This window comes from Anguilla rostrata, chromosome 5 (genome assembly GCF_018555375.3).
Source record: "Anguilla rostrata isolate EN2019 chromosome 5, ASM1855537v3, whole genome shotgun sequence".
Classification (NCBI taxonomy): Eukaryota; Metazoa; Chordata; class Actinopteri; order Anguilliformes; family Anguillidae; genus Anguilla; species Anguilla rostrata.
The window spans coordinates 46,644,697-46,652,268 of NC_057937.1; positions in this window are offsets into that span (position 1 = coordinate 46,644,697).

Sequence of the window (7,572 nt, forward strand, 5' to 3'; positions counted from 1 at the left end):
TTGGACAAATATGCATTTACTTGATATTGATACAATTCTAGTGGGAGCTGTGTCCATGGTGAAAAGAACAACACTGAAATTTCCCACTGTTGCCAGTCAGAGCTGAACAGTGAGGACATAGTGATTAAACTCACACACCCATGTTTCCTCCTAATGTCAGTTTGTCAGTGTTCTTTGAACAGTATCTTCACAGTTGATTGTGAGCAAAATCACTGTGACATTTTTCCACTTGAATTGTTTTTTGTATTAAGAAAATAAAGGCGCATTTCCGGGAATGGGAGTCATATCAGGTTGGGTATTTTCACTTTTGGTTGCAACTTTGGTCACGATGAGTTACAGGACTCCTTCCTGAACTGCATACCCCCTCCCATTACTGAAACTGTTTTATCATTCACTTTTTAAAAAAATTTGCTGGTGAAAGTACCTTGTTTTCCTACCAGATGTACGGAGCACTGAGGCATAAAGTGAAAGGTCCAAGGTGGAATTCCCTCCTGCTGGGAAACTCAAATAAAGCCGCACCACCAGCGCTAGTGCTCCCTCCCGCTACCGCAGACTGTACACCATTGTGTGTCATGCCGGTGTAGTGTATGGTTCTACAGGCAGGAGAGCACAGGTGCATGGAGGAAACACTTCTCATTATTCAGGCAGAACAGGCAGTCCCACTGGAGGAGACAGATGTGCAATCATTCCGTGCCAAAGTGGCAGGATGATAAAGACATGATAAAATGGAAAGGTCATGCTCCGCCCACAGTTATTGGCTAACACAGATCAAATCAACTGAGGAAATATGTGGGTAATCTCAAGAAAGGGCAAATTTATTTTTATTTTAACGGCAGTCTCTTTTTTCTGTTGCAGATCTCTCAAGATAAGCATCGTTCCTTTTCTCAGATGAGAAAATGTCCTAAAATATATTACTTTTTATTTTTGCTCAATGAAGCATTTTGACTTTCCCTTCCTTTTTATCCATATCTATTATCCATTATTTGAGTATTGGTTCAATTTTTTGATCCACAAAAATAATAAGGAGGTAAGTAATATCAGCATGAAACATTATTTTGACGGAATGTAAAATTTACTGAACTTTCTTTACCCAAAATTGAACTCTCTTGTTCTCTTCTTTCTTTGTGTCCAATTTGGAATTCCCTATCATAATTGTCTTTTTGACAAGTATGTCTTCCCTGCCACGTCCTTCATAAATTCAAAGTAGAAACAACACCCTCCTAAATGTGCGTAGTTAGCTGTTGCTGATTTTCACTCCGCAGGCTGAGCTGCGCAGTCACATGACACTACCTACACGGGTGGCTCAGGCAGACTGCAGACGCCCAATTGACCAGAGGAGTCACTCTTGCGCAAAAGAATCCCTCCATCTCTTCCTCCCTGGGCAATTTTCACTCCGGAGGCTGAGCTGCGCAGTCACATGACACTACCTACATGGGCGGCTCAGGCAGACTGCAGACGCCCAATTGACCAGAGGAGTCACTCTTGCGCAAAAGAATCCCTCCATCTCTTCCTCCCTGGGCAATGCTACAACCAATCATGTGTCAGTCTGCGGAGCTGCCAATCAGCATTGGTAGAGTCTGGATTCAGCACAGCACTGTTCTAGCTGGACATAATACCAACCAAATCCTCATTGGCAAATATATACTTTTTATATAGCATCAGAAGTAGCATATCCTGCTTGAGTAATGTGGACATTATAAGGAAACCCATCTCTGTTAGATAATACCAATTATGTCCATGCAGACTGCAGTGTGGTCAGAAATTTCAAAGGTATGATTATTTCATGTATGCAGTCTGCCTGCCATATGCTGAACAGGTGATCGAATGGGTTTTGAATGATCTCTGATATGCCAAAAAGAGCCATGTTTTAATGCTTGGTTCATCATCATTCATGCATATCCAGCATTGTGTTAGGCAAAACATCAACAGACAGTTGATGTTACTGTAAAAGGTTTTATCACACTTGACTGGGTAAATGAGTAAAAGCCCTACCTATAACTGTTAAACATGGTTTAAAGCCTAATGATTTTCTCTTGCTGTCTGGCAAAATGTCTGTGTTCACTGTAAGTATATCTTTAGGTTTAGTAGAAGCAATTTTTCCAAAGTGCAAAATTCATTATTTAATGGAAACTTCTTCAAGCTAGTCAGTTTGCTCATTTCAATGTTCGCATTGTTTTTTGTATTTGACTATTTTAAATTTCAATTAATTTCAATGTAAGGTGATGATTTGTCACGCGTTATGTTTGTATCACAAATCAACAGCTTGTAAAATATTCAGATCATGTTTTTGTGTGCCTTTAAAAAATATCATGTATGATAATCTAATATAAAAAATGCCCAGCAATCGTGTAAAATTTCTAAAATACATTAAAACAGCCAAGTATTTACTTAACACATTGGATTAAATGTTAAGCATTTTATGTAGTCTGGTATTGCTTCACAGTAAGATACACTATTTGTGTACGGTAGCTCAAACTTTTTGCTTTTATACACCGTGTAGAAATTCTGTGCTCGATCAGTGACACGCCAGTTTGGCTAGAGTGGGAAAGACATCTGAACAATACCTCGTGAGGAATTCCTGCGGATTTTGTTTTTAAACAATTGTGGGCATTCAGCTGCCATCTGAACGGAAGGTATCCAACACGGAACTACAGCTGCACACCTGGAGCTAACTGCGTTCAGTCAGTTTCAGAGAGAGATGAACGGCTTTAGAAGGTTTTCTGAAATAAAGTGAAATTCAAGCCCTGCAGGCTACCAGCCCTGTAGAGACAGTAGCAAGATTTTAGTTGTCTTTGATAGATGAGAAACTCAATTTGAAAGGTGCATTTATACACTAAATTTAATGCAGCTGCATAGGAAAGTGCACAAACATTGTTTCATTGACAGATGGACACCTGTAAATGTAGACAGAAAAGAAAGATCGATTTTTACTCTGACCAACTTGCCAGTGAATGAATTGGCATCTCATGTTCAAAACGACTTGGTAAACAGTAGGTCCATTGTGCGGGTTTGATCTTTTGTTGTCGGCTAACTTTTTTCCTCATCCTGGAAAGCTTCAGACTAGATCAAAGAATTTAATTTATGATGGGTGGGCAGGCATAGAGAGAGGATCAACAGCAAGGACCTGGAGAAAAACTTGACTACAAAACTAAACCACAGCATCAATGAGCGATTTATCATATCTATGTTAGAAACCACAGTCTTTCCAGAACATCTGGAAAGATATCACATAGTCTGATAGAAGGTGGATAAAATCTCAAATCACAGATTTGCAAGAGAGTGTCATCCCAAAACAAGCTGGGAAAATTATTCTCAAACGATCATTGAACACGTTACAGTATTTTACAGAGGAAAATTTAGTCAAACAACTGAGTTAAACAAAATACATTATAGTTGAAAAGTTAAATGTTAGTTAAGGTTATACCTTTCATGTCATTGTTTGGACATTGACACACATTATGAGCCAGTAAAAATAAAGACTAATGAAGACAATGCAAAGGGCCCAGTAGGAGTGTCATTTCACCAGTCAAATACTCTTTGGCATGAAGGGACCTTGAAAGAGGAAAACATAAAACGGGAAACACTGGGGTAGTATTTCTTTCCATGCATTATCAGGCATCGCAAAAAAGTTAATAGGGCTGATGACCTTCAAAAAAGGAATTAGGACACCCCTTAACAGTGTGATGTCTACACCAAAAAATGAAGAGGAAAAAAAATAAATGCATGTTTGGAATTACATGGATTTTCTGATTAAACACCAAGTGCATAAATAGTATGTCTTAATGGAAGGCTTTTAAGCACAGAAACCAGTTTATCCTGTTCCTGGCACAATACAATTATTTTCTTGCCAGAGGAAGTAAACATAAATGAAATAGGCTGAGAGCACTGGCATCTGCCCGAGCTTGTCTACACTTCCTTTCCATGAGAATCCATGAGTTTATCCAAAGAAGCTTCAGTCTAATGAACTTCTATGTGTTCTTGTTTAAATGTCAGCTATCAGAATGTTTCTGTTTTCTCTTATACTAAAAACAAGTCCTCCTCCAATTGTCTCCAATTTCACTTACAGCCAGAATATTTACAGGACTCTGCTGTAATGAAATTTTCAATAGAGAAAAGAGCTGCCCATTTTCTCTGGCTTACTATCTATTTCATATATGGGCACAGCGTATTCATATACATTATTTCCTCAGCTATTAAATTTATTTTGTTTGCTTTTAAGAAAAGTATGTTCACTTCATTGTCTTACCTTTATGTTGCACATATAATAGGCAGAACTGAGTACAATGTAAAACAATTAGTAAATAATAGTAACAGAAATAATGTATACAAAGTATCTGTGTTAGTGAAATCATTAAAATACTTTTTGTATAGATTCCATCTCGATTCTGCAATTATACCTGATAAATGTATGCACGTCAGGGCACAATAAAGAAACACTGAACAACGTGATAGTGCATTTGGTGAAAATCAAACCCTGACTTTACAGTGGATAGGGTCGATCTGGAGACTGTCTTCCCTTGGGGTAACCGTACAGCCAGGCAGACCATACTGAGAGCAATTATCCAGGACACTCAGCCATGTAGACAGACTGGGCCCAGCCACACAGTCCACGTGCCCGGGACAGTGGCTGCGATGGGTGCTTAAGGTTTCTACACAATTAAGAAAATTGGTCTAAAAAAAAAAACATTTCAGCACGCTTCTGTTCGAAATGTGTGCTTAAAAATAGGCTATGTCATTTATAGATTTACCAAGTATCTTGGGAGTATCTTGCAGTAACTACACTGCAATGACAAATGTACTAAAAGAGATTCATTAAGTACATGCATGGTGTTACTTTCAAAAAAATGTAAATAGAATGATTTACCTGTAATGGGATGATGAGTTGTTCACAAAAACCACAGTTTCTCTTGTGTTTGGAAAATTTTATGTACTGCATATTTAAACAGAGGGAGAAACAAAACCCCCTACTGTTACAAATGAGAAGACAGAAAAGTTGAATTACTTTTCATAACAAATTAATATTGCATTTGCCCTTGGGACACAATGCCATAAATGGAAAGTACTTCTTTGTACTAAATTGCTAATCTTTAGATTTTCTGTTCACAGATCTAGATGGCTAATTTTGTGAAGTACCAAATTATGTGGTGTTACCCCATTTTCCAGTGGCAGGTCAAATTGCAGCCTATTTGGAGACAACAGCACAATATTAACCATTAACCTCATTGTCCTGCATGCTCTCTGGCATTTGTACATTATGCTTTTACTGCATATCAAGCCATCACTCCTGTCTATGCATTTGATCATCATACAATCCACTGTATGAGGATGATGATGAGGAGGGGAGATAAGGAGGAGGAGGAGGATCCACATCAAGACTTTCTAAAGACACAGCTTGAATTGTGTAATCAGATTATATTGTAAAAAATACTGTTTGTACTGTCCAGCATTATCACGCAAATCAGAATTTCTCTTGAGAAGGTACACATTCATGGTTGTCTGACTTCTAGCAGAGTCCGACATGAAACATTAGCATGTACATTTTGCATTAGAGGTTTGGGTTAATATATTCATGAAATCTCACTGTAAAATCAATGTAGAATATGGCATACTATTGAATTGAAGGCATACTATGCAGGATGTTTTTAACCTTGCTGTTGTCCCCTGTTTACAATCAAAGAAATGAGTCTCCTGAACAAGTCTTGCTAATCCTTATTAACAGAACCTATACTGACCAAACAGACAGTAACCTCCAGCTTTGGCCTGCTTCATTGAGATGCCAATCCAGGCGACAGATCCTTTTTCCACTGGATAAAGTTCATACAGTTTACATGCCACAAATACTGTGCCAAAATCCAGCCAAGTAATCAAAATTTCACTTCAAAAACTAAGAAAATAGGTTTGTCTATGTGAGATTTTCCATACCACAAGGACCGTTATGTTCCTCCTTTTTTGTTTGTGAGATAGGGTTTAGCAACCAGCCTGCTTTTCATCAGTGCCTACCTGCAACTTGTGCTTCCTGACAACTGCATTTAGTGAACTTTTCACGACCAAATGTCTTCCATGTGCTGGTGCAAACTTTACACATGCCTGAAGTTCAAGTGTGGCATGTTCGTGTTCTCTAGAAAGGACATGCCCATCTTTTGCATATTGCTGTTATCAGACAAACAGTGATTATTCTTATAAACAGAATAATCTGATCCGGGAAAAACAATTTCTCTGTGGGTTTATTGTGAAAGCCTTCATGCATTTGCTTCATATTTCAATTTGTCAGTTGTTGTTGCCATTGTGTGTATACACCATTATTTTCATATTGGCAATGATAACCTTCATCTGCTGTTGCAACCACTTAAAAGATGTTCTTTTCTTGAATGATATGCCTGTTTAAGTTATTAATTCAACAGATTAATCACAAAGAGAGTACTCTTTAAATCTGTCAAACTGTTCATGCATAATACTTAAAAGATTCAAACCTGACGAGGACATGAAAACCTCAGGCCCCATGTCGTCCCAAAACTCAGTGTTGTGGTCTATACTTGAAAAAAGATACGCAAAATATGACAAGGATATAGTTTGCCAACTGTCAGAATTTCTTGGCGTGTAATAAAGCCATCACCGTTGCTTCTTGAAAAAAAATCTCAAATGTTGGTATGGGTTTCATAAAAAAAATATAAACAACCCCCACGTTCATTCTTCTTTGATTTAATAACAGGATGATCCTACAGCAGTTGCTCACCTATTCATTATGCTAAGGGGGATAATAACTTAACTAGATTACAACCATACCCTTGTACTGGTAATAATATAGACAATGTTGCGCATAATAAGCGCTTTGTTAAACAAAAGCCGACATTGATGTTGCCATTGAGAGCACTCAAGCCTTCCTAGTGGCCCACTAACAACCCACCAAGGCCAAAAGGGGAAATGTAAACATTGTTCAGTTATTCAATCCTCTACATTAGAGCACTGCTTTTGACAAGGATCCCAGCATCCTCTCACAATGCGGCCACATTCCACTTTCCTTCGATGGGACCCTGATATGCTTCCCCTGTGACACACAATCTTGCGGACTACCTTTCACCTTAACAATTGGCCACTGTCACAGCCAGGCATGCCACACCAAGCCCACCCTCCAGGCAAAGCCAGGCACCAAGGTAAAATAATCAAGACGTGAAACCTGCCTATTACCCCCTCTCTGGCTCCCAGTGCACCCCACTCTGCATGCTGCTTCCAAATAATAACTTCCAGTTGAATAGGGCATTGTACCGTTGAGCTTAGTACCAAGCGCCATCCCTTCCAATTCTTCTTACATCAAAGCCATATACAGCTGCGTGCCTATGCAGCTCCACCCCCTTCCCTTTTCCATAGACAATACGGCTGCCACGTCACTTGGCTGTTGGTTTGCTTTTTGCACTTTGATGCTTTTCAGAAAATATGTATTACATCTATAGTTCAACATGCTATCTGGTGTATGTGGTTCCTGGAGGCCAGCCTAATTTACAAATTTTACAATGGATTTTGCCCCGAAGATAATCTGCGTTGTTGGCTTCTCTTGTGGCCACTTCCTTCATGTTT